General features: G+C 34.7%; 1 protein-coding gene across 9 annotated transcripts in view; it reads left to right on the top strand.

The window, feature by feature from the left end:
- Positions 1-16,656, top strand: part of Eph (Eph receptor tyrosine kinase) — a 244,557-nt gene that overhangs the window by 168,278 nt on the left and 59,623 nt on the right. The window lies entirely within an intron of this gene.

Genomic DNA, 16,656 nt, shown 5'->3' with positions numbered 1-16,656 from the left:
GAAAACGTTTTGAAAACCTGGAAATATTAGGAAATTCGATTGTCGACAGAAACGTCAGGGAAATTCCAATAATTTAGTAAAAACCAATGTAATTTTTGAGGGTTCAGAAAGTTTGCCCTAATGAATACAAATTTACATCAATACGTTTTTCTTATTAAAGATTTGACTTTATTTCTTTTATATGATAATATTGGACGAATCTAACTTAAATGACAATCATGAAATGAGGTATTAAAAACGCGAAAAAGTAGAATAGTCCATAATGAAAAAGGATAAAAAAGCTTAACCCTAAATCCCAGTTTGTTTCTCATAACTTAACAAGAAATTAGTCACTCTGTAAATCTTAGTTTTATTTTATCTTGCACCTGGAAAAATCAGGGAAATATTCGTGGGTAAATTTGGAAAACATCAGGGAAATATTCGTGGGTAAATTTGGAAAAAATCAGGGAAATATTCGTGGGTAAATTTTGGAAAATCAGGGAAATATTCGTGGGTAAATTTTGGAAAATCAGGGAAATATTCGTGGGTACATTTGGGAAAATCAGGGAAATATTCGTGGGTAAACTTGGAAAAAATCAAGGAAATATTCGTGGGTAAATTTGGAAAAAAATCAGGGAAATATTCGTGGGTAAATTTGGGAAAATCAGGGAAATATTCGTGGGTAAATTTGGGAAAATCATGGAAATATTTGTGGGTAAATTTGGGAAAATCATGGAAATATTCGTGGGTAAACTTGGAAAAAATCAGGGAAATATTCGTGGGTAAATTTTGAAATAATCAGGGAAAATCTGTATATATAAAGGAAATCGGGTGGCCAATTAGCAGTATGAACCCTGCTCTAACGTAAACGAATCCTTGTTCCAAGTCATATAAAATGATATAACATGTCAGCGCGGTAATAACAAAGGGGAAGTTTTCCAAGCCACCAAATGCTAATGAAGATTTTGCCAATGACAGAGCGCAAACCCCACTAGCATTCTCCCTCCAATAACCAAAAACAGAAGAATTTGAGCATCAATGAAGGCTCCCTTCCTTGTCCTTAACAAGGGCGATCAGGGTCCCCGCGTCTTCCTATTTCCCCGTTCGCGATTTGCATCCCTGATTGAGTTTACTGAGTTACGGTGTCGTTCGTCCGCCCCGCGACCATCCTAATCTGTTGTAGGGAATCTTCCCCTTTTGCAAAATTGTATTCATTTTGCTGCAGTTCTGAAAAGCGGGGAAATTAATTTATCGCAACTTTCTCCCGTTCTTCCCCTCTTTTTCATTGTGACTCTTTTGTGAATTATCCTTTTCGATAATCGTTGCCTACGGAGATCGATCCATCCCAGCCAACCCTATTGTTAGAAATACATCGTACTTAGACAGTTTCTGATTTTTAGCTTTAATTGATTTTTGGGCGCTGATATTTTAACTCGCGTGATGAGTAATTATGGTATTGTCGTTCGTAATTGGAGGGTATATGGACAAGTTTCTATTCGCAACCGAAAACTATCGCTACGCCCCCTTTTGGTTCGCCAATAAAATTTAAATTGGTATCACAGGGTCCCCAGAGGTCCTATAATTCCTATAAAATCCTATATTTTCCAAAATATCCTATTTTGCAAAATCCCTAAAAAGTCTTATAAAATCCTATAATTTTGATATTTTTCCCATTTCAAATCCCGCCACTCACAAGGAGACGACCCGAGGTGTAACGCACCGATTTAGTTCAAATTCGGGGGTTTGGTAGACCTTCATATAACATGAAAAACACTAAAGGGAATTTATTCAATGGGCAACCGTTTTGCCATGGCAACCAAAAATGTTTTTGACAACACAAAATGGAAATTTTCCCATTGAAAATAACATGGGATTTTGACCGATTCCAAGGGTGAAATAGTTTATATATTTTTTAAGTGAAAATCAAAGATTTATTTCACTAAATATTGATTTTGTTTTTAAATGCCTAGTAAATTAAATAACATATTTAGATCTATAAAATCGTATAATTTTGATATTTTTCCCATTTCAAATCCCGCCACTCAATTAAATTGCTAAATTTGGCTATGTGATAAATTCATATACAAAGTCATTCTAGTCTATATTTTTGTTATTGTTAACATGGTTAGCTACTAGTATATTTTTGTATAAAATCGTATAATTTTGAAAACATTGTCCTATAAAATGCTATATTTTTGGAAATGTAATTCGTAATACCAGGTAATACTAAATTGGACTTAATAAATAATGATACTTGCAATTTAATATAATTTTGGCCCTGTTTGCATATAATTTAATAAGTTTATTTAGGAAAAAACGTTCTTATGACTTTTTAAATTGTCTGTAGCAGACGCTAGATTATAGGCGCAACCTCGGAGAAGCTAGCGCCGTTACGCCACCTAGCCTCGTTTCGCTCCCGAATAGTCTATATTTTCGCTTTTAAAATATTTTTAAGTTTTTTTTTTAATTTGTAATTTAAAAATTTTACGAATATCCTAGTTTGCTAATTAGAATTAGATTTTAAACATAAAATAGTTTAAATTACGAACTCTCAAATTATTCCGAATTTTCGCGTGGGTTTTTCATTGATTAATTTTCGTCGATATTGACCTTTGGAAATGTTAAAATAACAATCGTACAATGGTTCTGACCCGTCTCGAAACTCCTAACATATTCTAAGAATAATGGTAAGAAATATAACAGGGTATTGTTTCGCCCCTTGGCACCAACCGGTGCTCCCCAGCAACACGCGAGTGTATAATTGCCAACAGGCAAGTAGCGCGAAGGGTGACGCGTCACCCTGTATTTATCCGAATAGGGCATCGACCGTCGAATTCCCTTAAAAAAACAATAACATTTGTGTATCGTCCGCCAATATCGTATTCCATTCCTCCCCTGATTAAATCCCCTGAATGGGCTACTTCCCAGCTATCCACTTGATCCCGATAGGGGCCCCAAATCTGGTAGCCTTCCACTTCTATTGTCGAGGACGGCCGTTGGGCGGCGCTGATCTTCACTTGGTCTCTTTTTTTACGTCATCCTTTCCTGAGAAGAGTCGTTGAGACTGTTTCTACTCTGAGCAGGGATCAAGTAACCGAGGGTATTGCAATCGCTTGTTATAGTAAGATGATATTGCAAATGAAATTTGGGTTCTGCTTTGACGCTGTTGGTTCTGTAACCTTTATTTATTGAGTCATATCTGATACCCATTTTTAAACATTACTAAAATTTCTTTAGAAGCGCGTTTACGGGATATTTGTACACTTTCCGTTAGCATGATTTTTGGAGGTTTTCTACTAAATATACCACGTAACCTTGACGACTATACTAAATGATTCGGTGTGTATTGTGTTGAGACATTAATACACTTTCCGTTAGGATGATTTTGGAGTTTTCTACTAAATATACTGCGTAACCTTGACGACTATACTAAATGATTCGGTGTGTATTGTGTTGAGACATTAATACACTTTCCGTTAGGATGATTTTGGAGGTTTTCTACTAAAAATACCACGTAACCTTGACAACTCAACCAAACAGTTTGGTATGTATTGTGTGTTGAGACGTTAGTACACTTTCTTTTAGGATGACTTTTAGAGGTTTACTACTAATTATACCACTTAACCTTGACGACTTCACCTTTCGTTAGGATGTCTTTTAGAGGTTTACTACTAAACCATAACAAAATATTCCAATAGTGACTTCTACCACAAGTATTGAAAATAGCACCTCTACGCTCGATACACGTCCAAACGTTACAGGAAGTATGAGCAAAGCAAAACCCTGTAATAGAGCTTAGAATCCAAACTCTGTGAACAACTTATTGTATTTTTCCCTGCACTTCATTATTTGGAGTCTTTTTTTTTCCTTTCTTTTGTAATTGGAATTGGCCAACTATAAAAGAAATACTTCACATATTTTAACGTGAAATTCTTCCGCCCGATATTGCTCCATTTTATTGGATTTTTCGCTACCCCCCTCCCGCACCTTTAACAGTAAGTGATTGGGGCGAAACTTCCCGTTCCGTTGCAGGGGTGTACTTTCGAGGGGGGTTTAATGTACCCCCCACTCGAGGGGAATAAATCGAGCTCTTTCCCGCACTAGCTAATCTTTTTTAATTGCGCGCGCTCAAAAGGCTCAAAAGCTATTGCCCGCGTTTTTTTTTTGCTGTATCCGCCACGGTACCACCCTTCGAACGCCACCCAGCCTACCGCCCTCGCGAATGAAATTCAATCTCCAGCCCTGTTTCGTTCTTTTTGTCGCGGAATGCTGTTAATCTCGCTCCGAAACGTTCCACTTTTTAGCGCCCTCTAGTGAAGCTTTCCCCGCCTAAATTCCACCTTTATTTTAAAATCGATAAGCGCTTTAAAGTTCTGCTCTTGTAATAAACTAAAATAACTCCTCGTCAACCTGCGCTTTAAAAAATTATCCGACTTAAAAGGGAATATCAAAGTTGTTCGGGCGTAGGCCCGTATTTAAAGAGCCGAGGCTTAACCCTTCAAGCGTTTTCGAAGATTTTAAAACGGTGCTAATTGCGTTTAAAATATACCTTTTGGTAGTTTTCATTTAAAATTAGGATGGGGGGTTTCATTTTGTGTCAACTTAGACTTAAAGATTAGGATTTAAGCTCAACTCTTTAATAAATATGCGTTTCAAATTATAATTTTTGAGACTTAAAGAATAGGATTTTTAGCTCGATTCTTAAATAAATATGCGTTTCAAATTATAATTTTTGAGACTTAAAAAATAGGATTTTTAGCTTGATTCTTAATTAAATATGTGATTAGAATTATAATTTTTTAGACCAAAAGATTAGGTTTTTAGCTTGATTCTTAATTAAATATTTAATTCAATTTTAATTTTTGAGACCAAAAGATTAGGAATTTAGCTTGATTCTGAAATAAATATGCGTTTCAAATTATAATTTTTGAAACTTAAAGAATAGGATTTTAGCTTGACTCTTTAATAAATATGCGTTTCAAATTAAAATTTTTGAAACTTAAAGAATAGGATTTTAGCTTGACTCTTTAATAAATATGCGTTTCAAATTAAAATTTTTGAAACTTAAAGAATAGGATTTTTAGCTCGATTCTTATATAAATATGCGGTTCAAATTATAATTTTTGAGACTTAAAAAATAGGATTTTTAGCTTGATTCTTAATTAAATATGTGATTAGAATTATAATTTTTTAGACCAAAAGATTAGGTTTTTAGCTTGATTCTTAATTAAATATTTAATTCAATTTTAATTTTTGAGACCAAAAGATTGTTTTTAGCTTGATTCTTAATTAAATATTTAATTCAAATTATAATTTTTGAGACTTTAAAGATTAGGAATTTAGCTTGATTTTGAAATAAATATGCGTTTAAAATTATAATTTTTGAAACTTAAAGAATAGGATTTTAGCTTGACTCTTTAATAAATATGCGTTTCAAATTAAAATTTTTGAAACTTAAAGAATAGGATTTTAGCTTGACTCTTTAATAAATATGCGTTTCAAATTATAATTTTTGAAACTTAAAGAATAGGATTTTTAGCTTGATTCTTAATTAAATATTTAATTCAAATTATAATTTTTGAGACTTAAAGATTAGGTTTCTTGCTTGATTCTTAAATAAATATGCGATTCCAATTATAATTTTTTAGACTTAAAGATTAGGTTTTTAGTTTGATTCTTAATTAAATATTCAATTCCAATTAGGTTTTTAGTTTGATTCTTAATTAAATATTCAATTCCAATTAGGTTTTTAGTTTGATTCTTAATTAAATATTCAATTCCAATTAGATTTTTTGATATTTTTTCTACTTTTTTAATAATCAATAATAAAAATAATCAGCTAGGCTAATACCCAAGGCACCACCTTAGGCCTAAGTCATCAAGCGACTTTTGAAGCCTTTAATTCAGGTGGCCGGGTTACACTGCGTAGGAGGGTGGTGGCAAGCCCTGCATGCCCCGCGATCGAGCCAACAGCTCCCTACACTAACTATTACCGTTAACCTAGACAAGTTTTTATGGAAGGGGAAACCGAAGAGCTCGGGGGAAAACCCCTTAAACCAGTGGGGAGAGAACTTGCAAACTCAACGCATCTTAAAATCCCGAATAGCCCCTGCTAATGAAATATTCTGGGTTAAAGTTTGTAACCTTCGACCCCGCAAGGTTGTTGATTTTTATTTTATTTTTTACAAATCGAATTTTTTTTAATTAAATGGTATTTTATAGATTTATTTAACGTTCATGCCTCAATAATTTGGAACGATAATGTAAACTAAAATTTAAATGAATTTTAATTAAGTTCCTTTTGAAAAACTAAATGTAATTTAATTTCCAGTGAATTGACAATTCTAGACAGTCTACCTTTGTACATTTTCATAAATACATTGAAGTATATTTAGTGATTGAAATCAAATTGATTAAAATTAGACCACCCTGTGACCGCGCCAATCAGCAATTCTATTGACGTCCATTATATGAAAAGTAAATTTATAAAATGATAAATACGACTGATATTCTTTAGTTTTTTCCTTGCTTGAAGACCTATTGGTACGAGTTATTTGTAAGTTTGTTAATTTCAAGATAAAAAAGAGTAAAACTACTTTAGTTACACAGTAAAAACCTGATGATGCCTCCGTATGCGATGGCGAAACTAGTCGTTCGCTCTTTGTAGCGCGTTAAAATTTTTAAAATTTTATTAAAAGTTTTTACTGTGTAACTAAAGTAGTTAAACTCTTTTTTATCTAACATCATACACAGGTGTCGTTTGTTAATTTAAACTTTCTTTAGTTTAATTAACCCTCTTATATTGTTAATTTCTGCAAATTTGTTTCATTATAGAATATTCTACCTGAATAAAGTAAAATCATACCACTTTTGCATAGTAAAAATTAAAAGAACATTTTATTTAAAATGCTGGTTCTTTTAATTTTTACTATGCAAAAGTGGTTTGATTTTACTTTATTCAGTATTTTAATGCATAGGGTTAGTTACACTATATTTATTTAATATTCTACCTATTCGCGTTTGATAATCTTTCCGACTAAAATCAACATAGTGTTTACTAGAGCTGTAAGGCGGACTATTTTCAGTAAAATTACATTTTCCGTGTTTTTTTTTTTCGAAAAAAAGGAAAAAAAAAGTTTTTAATTCCATGATTAGCCTAATATTGACATTCGCAAATTTAAATTTCGCATCATTTTGTCGAATCCAAAAGTAAAACTAAACCTAGTCTAGAATAAAACCCCTCAAAAAGTAATGTTTCAATTTTTTATTTTTCTATATTTTACTTTTCCTCATTGAATTTTTCCGAAAAATTAACAACTCTAGTGTTTACTGTTTAAAAATAAAACATGATCCTGTTATTATGAATTAATTTTTATTTTTGTCGTGGAAAACTTTTTTTTTTGGAGAGTGTGTCACTGTAACGTATCCAGGAATTAGATTCGGGGGGGGGGGTTGTTCCCCTTATGGCTACGCCACTGGACCGTCGACTGTAATTTCGCTTTTGGGCATCAGTTACACTACGCGAAGGAATTCTCGTTAATTCGCAAGATTTTTTTTAACCTCCTCCAGTTTTAATACTTTCACTTTTTTACGATGCTGAAATTAGCGTCTCATTTTCCGGGGCACCAAACCCCTTCCATCGTGCACTCGGGGTTTTTTGACGACACTCCAGAGAGACGGGACTTCAGTGCCCCCTTTCGACATAAAAAATAGTCTGCCGACTCAGCTAGCCTTTTGTAGACTCTCGTGGCAACTTGTGAACGCCCGTCTATAGCGGCCTTTACTCCAGATTCGCAGTTTCGCGAAACGTCCATCGTCACCCCTGAAGTCTAATAATCTGAGAGAAACGGGAGACGACCAGACATTAGTTTTAGCCGGTACTTTCGTCCTTTTTTTGGCGCGAAAGGCAATCTGTCGCGAGATGGCGTTGGGAGCCTTGGGAAACTAATTTTGCGGCACCGTCCAGTTATGATCCCCCATCTGCCGGCAAACCCCATCGAAGCTTAAGAGCTCGTAAAAAATACCCTTTTTTCGAAGCTTTTTACGGTTGACTCCTTCTCATTTGACAACCCCTCTCCTTGTCTTCTTGATTAACTTCATATTAATTGAGTTCTATTTTATTTTTATTACTTTAAGGTACCAAAATTTAAGATACCATTAAATAAGTTCGGATGACTATTCAAAATAAGAATCGTCGAGTGTTTTTACATAAATTTCATTTAATTTTACCAAGTTACAGGATAATTATAGGGCTAAATTACCAATTTATAGCAAAATTATAGGCCTAAATTACCAACTTATAGCAAAATTATAGGACTAAATTACCAATTTATAGCAAAATTATAATACTAAATTACCAATTTATAGCAAAAGTATAGGACTAAATTAGCAATTTATAGCAAAATTATAGGACTAAATTAGCAATTTATAACAAAATTATAGGACTAAATTAGCAATTTATAGCAAAATTATAGGACTAATTTAGCAATTTATAACAAAATTATAGGACTAAATTAGCAACTTAGAGCAAAAGTATAGGACTAAATTAGCAATTTAGAGCAAAAGTATAGGACTAAATTAGCAATTTAGAGCAAAAGTATAGGACTAAATTAGCAATTTATAGCAAAATTATAGGACTAAATTAGCAATTTATAACAAAATTATAGGACTAAATTAGCAATTTAGAGCAAAAGTATAGGACTAAATTAGCAATTTAGAGCAAAAGTATAGGACTAAATTAGCAATTTAGAGCAAAAGTATAGGACTAAATTAGCAATTTAGAGCAAAAGTATAGGACTAAATTAGAAATTTAGAGCAAAAGTATAGGACTAAATTAGAAATTTATAGCAAAAGTATAGGACTAAATTAGAAATTTATAGCAAAAGTATAGGACTAAATTACCAATTTAAAGCAAAATTATAGGACTAAATTACCAATTTAGAGCAAAATTATAGGACTAAATTACCAATTTAGAGCAAAAGTATAGGACTAAATTAGCAATTTAGAGCAAAAGTATAGGACTAAATTAGAAATTTATAGCAAAATTATAGGACTAAATTAGCAATTTATAGCAAAAGTATAGGACTAAATTAGCAATTTAGAGCAAAAGTATAGGACTAAATTAGCAATTTAGAGCAAAAGTATAGGACTAAATTAGAAATTTAGAGCAAAAGTATAGGACTAAATTAGAAATTTAGAGCAAAAGTATAGGACTAAATTAGAAATTTATAGCAAAAGTATAGGACTAAATTAGAAATTTATAGCAAAAGTATAGGACTAAATTAGAAATTTATAGCAAAATTATAGGACTAAATTACCAATTTAAAGCAAAATTATAGGACTAAATTACCAATTTAGAGCAAAATTATAGGACTAAATTACCAATTTAAAGCAAAATTATAGGACTAAATTACCAATTTAGAGCAAAATTATAGGACTAAATTACCAATTTAGAGCAAAAGTATAGGACTAAATTAGCAATTTAGAGCAAAAGTATGACTAAATTAGAAATTTATAGCAAAATTATAGGACTAAATTACCAATTTAAAGCAAAATTATAGGACTAAATTACCAATTTAGAGCAAAATTATAGGACTAAATTACCAAATTAGAGCAAAAGTATAGGACTAAATTACCAATTTAGAGCAAAATTATAGGACTAAATTACCAATTTAGAGCATAATTATAGGAGTAAATTACCAATTTAGATCATAATTATAGGACTGAATTACTAAGAAGAGCACTACAAGTATGACCATAAGTGTATAATATTATTACATAAGTGAGACACTTCCTATTCTTCACATGCAAAAGTTTTACTGAGAAGCTATTCGCTAGACAGACTGCATTACGGGCTTCGTCACCGTTTTGCGTCCGCTTGCTAAGGCCAAGCGCTCACTGCTCTTCGTAACGTCGACGTCCTACCTTTCACAAGCCTTTGCTTCGTAACGGAGACAATGCCTTGTGAAAGCCAGGACGGATACGAAACGGAGAGCCAGTGGGCGCCTAGCCTAAAACGTCACACGTAGCCTTTGGCAGCGCCTCGCTAGGGGGAGATTTTCTTCTTGCAATGACCTCACTTCGTTACTAGCTCTCAGTAAAATATTCCCCAAAGTGACAAACTTATAGAATAATATTATAGACTTATAGTATGACTGATAAAAGCAAAATTGTATTTTTTAACATCACTTTACTTGGAATCTAATATAAAATAAATAACTTCTATGTTTAGACTCATTTTTAAATTCTTTTTTTATCTTCCTGTTTGTCTGCTGGTAAATGTTTAAAATTCCTCCACTAGAGGAAGTATTGTATCTCTCGGGGATTTCGGGGGGTTCCCCTTCAATATTATCAGTTACGGGCTTATTCATCCGCTCCCCCCTCCCCGCCCCCCGTCCAATTCGTTTAAAAATATCTACCGACTTGAATGGCAATATTGCTATACTCTCCCAACTCCATCTACCGGGAACGACGGAAAACGCGACCTGAATAGTTAATTTATGTTTCCCGTTTCGTCCTTTGCAGCTTCCCAAAAGAGATTCTCTGGTTACTCGGTATTCAAATATCCCCCGGACTCATTTTTATGGGGTGCCTAGTTTGGCGTCTCGGCGAGGGCAGAGTGTGGAAGGCAGCAAAAACATCTTGGCGGGGTGTCCATTTTCGGAGTGTCAATTTTTTGGTCTTCTTGGTTTTTTTTTTTCAACCACGTCCTAAATTTTTTCGACACTCGTAAATAGTTGGGGGTTGAAATAAAGTATGCATTTATGCGGATATTTTTCAGTGGGAAGAGATTCTAGATGGGTCTTAACTAGTTGCTATAGATGCTAATTTATGGTTATTAAAAATTATAACTGATTTAAATCTTATGATTTTTTAAATTCCTAATGCAAAGCATATAATATCATTTAAAATTATGTTTTAAACAAATATTTTTTAAATCGATTATTTAAAGCATGTAATATCATTTAAAATTGTGATTTATATCAAATGAATTTTAAATCAATTATTTAAAGCATAACTTATCATTTAAAATTATGATTTAAATCAATGATCTAAATCAAATAATATTATTTAAATTTATGATTTAAATCCTAAATCGTATGATTTTTAATTATTTAAATCATATGATTTTTAATTCATATGATTTTCAAATCAATGATCCAAAGCATAAAATATCATTTAAAATTATTATTTTAAATCTAATGATTTTTAAAAGTTACAATATAATTCATTAGATTAATTGTTACTTAATTTCAAATATAATTTGTATATCAATGACAATTCGTAACAATCGAAATTAGTAAAATAAAGTTTACAATATTAATAAAAACAAAATATAATGATTAAAAATCTATAAAATAAAATAAATCTGAAGATCAAACGATATTTTTTCCTTTAACCTGTCCATTTAAAAAGCATTAATTTGAACTAAGATTAGTATTTTCTTAACGTAATGGTGAAACGCCTTAATAAATACAATGACACAAAGGAACCAAAATCTCCCCTTCGTGGCTAAAAGGATTTGAAGGTGATATTGCTTACCCTATCTTAACTTTCGGCGCAGCACTGTAAAAGGCGGGATGGGTGGACTTATTCTTGCGCTCGCGTAGTGGCCGCTCTTAGACAGCGGAGTAAGATAAATGACCTGGGATTAGGTGACAGTCTTCTCTTAGCTGGTGTCGAAGTGAGCCGCGACCAAATATGAATTATAAGGAAATAAAATCTCCGCTAGATGTCTCCGATTACCGGGTTTCGTCTTTTGCCTCCGAAATTTGGCCGATAATTTGAATTTGACGCCCCGACAAACGATACCTGACAGTCTACTTTCCGAGTGACTCGGAAATGTAGCGCCCCGGTTTAAGATTACCCTGTTTTCTTAGGATCTCCGTATCTTTTTGTCAATTTTGAAATGTGTTGACGAAAGGGATTATTAGAGCTGGGTTTACCGTTTCACTTTGTATATTAGCTGTTTTAGTTACTCTTAAATATTGACAGCCATATCAGATTTCAAATTGAACAAAATCAAAATTTACGAATCAGTTAGTTTCAGCCTCGGCTGGTAAATTTTTTAGCTTGTTAGATGCATATTCGATTGGTCCATTTTTGAATCAGTTAATTTCAGTCTCAGTTGGTACATTTTTGAGCCGGATAGATGCATCTTCGATTGGTACATTTTTGAATCAGTTAATTTCAGTCTCAGTTGGTACATTTTTGAGCCGGTTAGATGCATCTTCGATTGGTCCATTTTTGAATCGGTTAATTTCAGTCTCAGTTGGTACATTTTTGAGCCGGTTAGATGCATCTTCGATTGGTCCATTTTTGAATCAGTTAATTTCAGTCTCAGTTGGTACATTTTTGAGCCGGATAGATGCATCTTCGATTGGTCCATTTTTGAATCAGTTAATTTCAGTCTCAGTTGGTACATTTTTGAGCCGGTTAGATGCATCTTCGATTGGTTCATTTTTGAATCAGTTAATTTCAGTCTCAGTTGGTACATTTGTGAGCCGGTTAGATGCATCTTCGATTGGTCCATTTTTGAATCAGTTAATTTCAGTCTCAGTTGGTACATTTTTGAGCCGGTTAGATGCATCTTCGATTGGTCCATTTTTGAATCAGTTAATTTCAGTCTCAGTTGATACATTTTTGAGCCGGTTAGATGCATCTTCGATTGGTCCATTTTTGAATCAGTTAATTTCAATCTCAGTTGGTACATTTTTGAGCCGGTTAGATGCATCTTCGATTGGTCCATTTTTGAATCAGTTAATTTCAGTCTCAGTTGGTACATTTTTGAGCCGGATAGATGCATCTTCGATTGGTCAATTTTTTAATCTTATTAGCTTCGTAGGATTCGTTGATCAAAATTTAAATTAATTCGTTGCTTAATTTTTTAATCTGTTTGCAACAACTATGATGGCATCTATTAATTGGTCAACTTGGAATCTACTATCTTCATAGGATCCCTTGCCCAACTTTGAATTTTATCTTCGTAGGATCCATTGATCAAAAAATGAAACCACTATCTTCGTAGGATCCGTTGACCAAAATTTGCATAAACTATCTTCGTAGGATCCGTTGTTCAAAATTTGAATCTACTATTTTCGTATGATCCGTTGATCAAAATATGAAACAACTATCTTCGTAGGATCCGTTGATTAAAATTAGAATCTACTATCTTCGTAGGATCCGGTGATCAAAATTTGAATCAACTATCTTCGTATGAACCGTTGATCGAAATTTGAATCAACTATCTTCGTATGATATCCGTTGATCGAAATTTGAATCAACTATCTTCGTATGATATCCGTTGATCAAAATTTGAATCAACTATCTTCGTATGATATCCGTTGATCAACATTTGAATCAACTATCTTCGTATGATATCCGTTGATCAAAATTTGAATCAACTATCTTCGTATGATATCCGTTGATCAACATTTGAATCAACTATCTTCGTATGATATCCGTTGATCAACATTTGAATCAACTATCTTCGTATGATATCCGTTGATCAACATTTGAATCAACTATCTTCGTATGATATCCGTTGATCAACATTTGAATCAACTATCTTCGTATGATATCCGTTGATCAACATTTGAATCAACTATCTTCGTATGATATCCGTTGATCAACATTTGAATCAACTATCTTCGTATGATATCCGTTGATCAACATTTGAATCAACTATCTTCGTATGATATCCGTTGATCAACATTTGAATCAACTATCTTCGTATGATATCCGTTGATCAACATTTGAATCAACTATCTTCGTATGATATCCGTTGATCAACATTTGAATCAACTATCTTCGTATGATATCCGTTGATCAACATTTGAATCAACTATCTTCGTAGGATTCGTTGATCAAAATGAATCTACTATCTTCGTAGGATCCGTTGATCAAAATTTTAATTATTCCCTTCGTAGGATACGCTAGCCTTCGAATATATTATCTTCGTAGGATCCGTTGCCCATCTTTTGAATCTAATAGACGATGTGAATATCGGCCCGAAAAATAATTGTTTTAAAGCATAGTCGAAACCCGAGGGGTCGTACATTTACCAAAATCCCGTACACTTTGTCTAAAATCCCAAAATCTTTTAACTCTCACTATGGTAAATTAACATTGAAATCCCAAAATCACTTCAAAAAGTTATGATAAAATCGCCAAAATCTCTACGAAATCCCGAAATCCCGTACAAAATAATGGCAAGTGTCCGACCCCTCGTCGAAACCAGTAACACGATAAACAATGTGGACGAAAACAGGATTGATAAATACGATTGAGCGCGCTCCTCTAATTTCTGGTAATTTTATTAAGTTCCTTTTTTATTGAGGGGGGGGGGGGAGAAAGCCGCGAATTATTCAAAATATGTATCGCGTCGATTAAACTGGAAACGGGCAAGGCGGGGTTGGATAATATTTTGTTTATATGAGATCGCGAGCCACCCGGGGGGGTGGCGTTCTGGGGGGTTACGGGAAGAAATGAGAGTCGAGCAGGGTGGTCCCCGTCTCTTCCCCAAGCCGCGGATAGATAAGACTTCCTGGCAATTTATAAAAGAGCAAACATATTTAAGACCCAATCCCTCCTCTCTCCCTTCGTACTTAAGACATGAAATATTAAGACTATTTTTTCTGGGAACATTTTGAAGAAATATGTATCTACCTTCTTGGCACTCTTTCGACGGAGTATCACGGATGCAAATGTTTGTCTCGGAGTTTCTGGCGGGCGGCCAACGGTTGCTAATGATTTGTTTGTGTTATGTGGATTCTTGCAGAGTTAATTTTTTATTCAGAAAACCTTTCCGTTTAGGGGTAGAAGAAACCCCACGCTACTCACTACGCCCCCTTTGGTTCGCAATTGAAAGCTAGATAGGTAGCGGCTAAAGCGGACGCTATTAGTTTTTCCTCAGCGTTATTCGTAATTTTAACTTGATAAATAATGATACTGGCATTTAAGTATAATTTTTGCATCGTTTGCTTGTATTTTGATAAGATTATTTAAGAAAAAAACTATGACATTTTAATTTGTCTGTAGCAGACGCTAGATCATAGGTGCTACCTTGGAAAATGTAGAGCCGTTACACCACCTAGACTCGTTTCGGTCGCAAATTGTTGCGGCTTCATATTCTTGATGAACCGAAACATATCCTGGGTTGAATTGGAAGGTGAACATATTCAAATGTTGTTTTAAATCTAATATGAGCCCTGTCAGAGCTAAACTAATAATTACCAACGCTCTCTATAATCCAGAAACTTGGTTTTTCAGCCCAGGGCCTCCGAGAGCATCCCCCGGCCCTGTCATTTTTTTTGCGTGGTAGCAGAGCGCGCTTTAGGTGGTAGCAGAGCGCGCTTTAGGTGGTAGCAGAGCGCGCTTTAGGTGGTAGCAGAGCGCGCTTTAGGTGGTAGCAGAGCGCGCTTTAGGTGGTAGCAGAGCGCGCTTTAGGTGGTAGCAGAGCGCGCTTTAGGTGGTAGCAGAGCGCGCTTTAGGTGGTAGCAGAGCGCGCTTTACGCGGTAGCAACGCCATCTATCGGGCGTACTTGAATTTATTTTTCCAAAAATATCTTTGTCGTCATTTTAAACGTCGGTACTGACTCGTGGAAAAAAGATGGAACTTGATAAATCTTACAGTGCCATCTTTTGACACTGGGAATGTGACGGTGGCGACATTTAAGGATTACTTCCGCCGCTTCCGTCGCCAATTTAAACCACATGGGCTGACTCCTACTCCGCAAATACTTCCTCTTCAATTTCCCAACCTTCTCCGGAATCTCTTCCCATCGTATTTATATATTTTTTTTCGCGCCGCGCTTCGTAATAGACCCCGAAGATAAATTTGGCCGCCATTTTTATTTACGGTAGGGATATTCCGTCGCTTCAGTTTTGACACTTCTTGACTGAAGAGGGCGAGAGTTACGCAAACTTCGCCGTCTTCCCATTTTGTCCAAACCCTCGCTAAAATGGCGGCTCGTTCAATCCTTGTCGGTTAAGAAGACGAAAATCATATTTCTCGTTGTTATTTTTAACTCGAGCCATTTTTGAGCGATCGTGCCTCTCTTTTTGGACGTTTTTAGCTTTCAAAAGTCATTTCCCCGGACGCTTCGAGGCCCCTGAGCGAATTCAAGTCATTTACGCTTTCCTTAATCGCGTACAAAAATCCATTGACAATTTGAACCGAAGCCTTGTTTCCAGTTAATTACGTGACTATCAGTATTCCTGCAAAACAAAAGTACATAATTATGCGCGTCATTATCGACTTTATATGATACAGAGAAAGCTAATGGCTTCGTACTCTCTATAGTAGTGGGGTGGCGGAGTGGTTAGCACTTTCGCCTCGCAGCAAGAGGAGCCGGGTTCGATCCCAGCTTGTGGCACTGGGTGAAAACTCGGAACAACTCCTTCCGCGTTGAGTTTGCAAGTTCTCTCCCCAATGGTTTAAGGGGTTTTCCCCCGAGTTCTTCGGTTTCCCCTTCCATAAAAAACTTGTCGAGGTTAACGGTAATAGTTAGTGTAGGGAGCTGTTGGCTCGATCTCGTGGCATGCAGGCTTGCCACCACCCTCCTACGCATTGTAACCCGGCCACCTGAATTAATGGCTTCAAAAGTCGCTTGATGACTTAGGCCTAAGGTGGTGCCTTGGGTATTAGCCTAGCTGATTATTATTATTATTATTATT

The sequence above is a fragment of the Leiobunum rupestre genome, chromosome 10 (genome assembly GCF_980474605.1).
Source record: "Leiobunum rupestre chromosome 10, qqLeiRupe1.1.hap1, whole genome shotgun sequence".
NCBI classification, from domain to species: domain Eukaryota; kingdom Metazoa; phylum Arthropoda; class Arachnida; order Opiliones; family Sclerosomatidae; genus Leiobunum; species Leiobunum rupestre.
The sequence above is the reverse complement of the archived record's forward strand: the minus strand, read 5'-3'. Positions and strand labels throughout refer to the sequence as shown.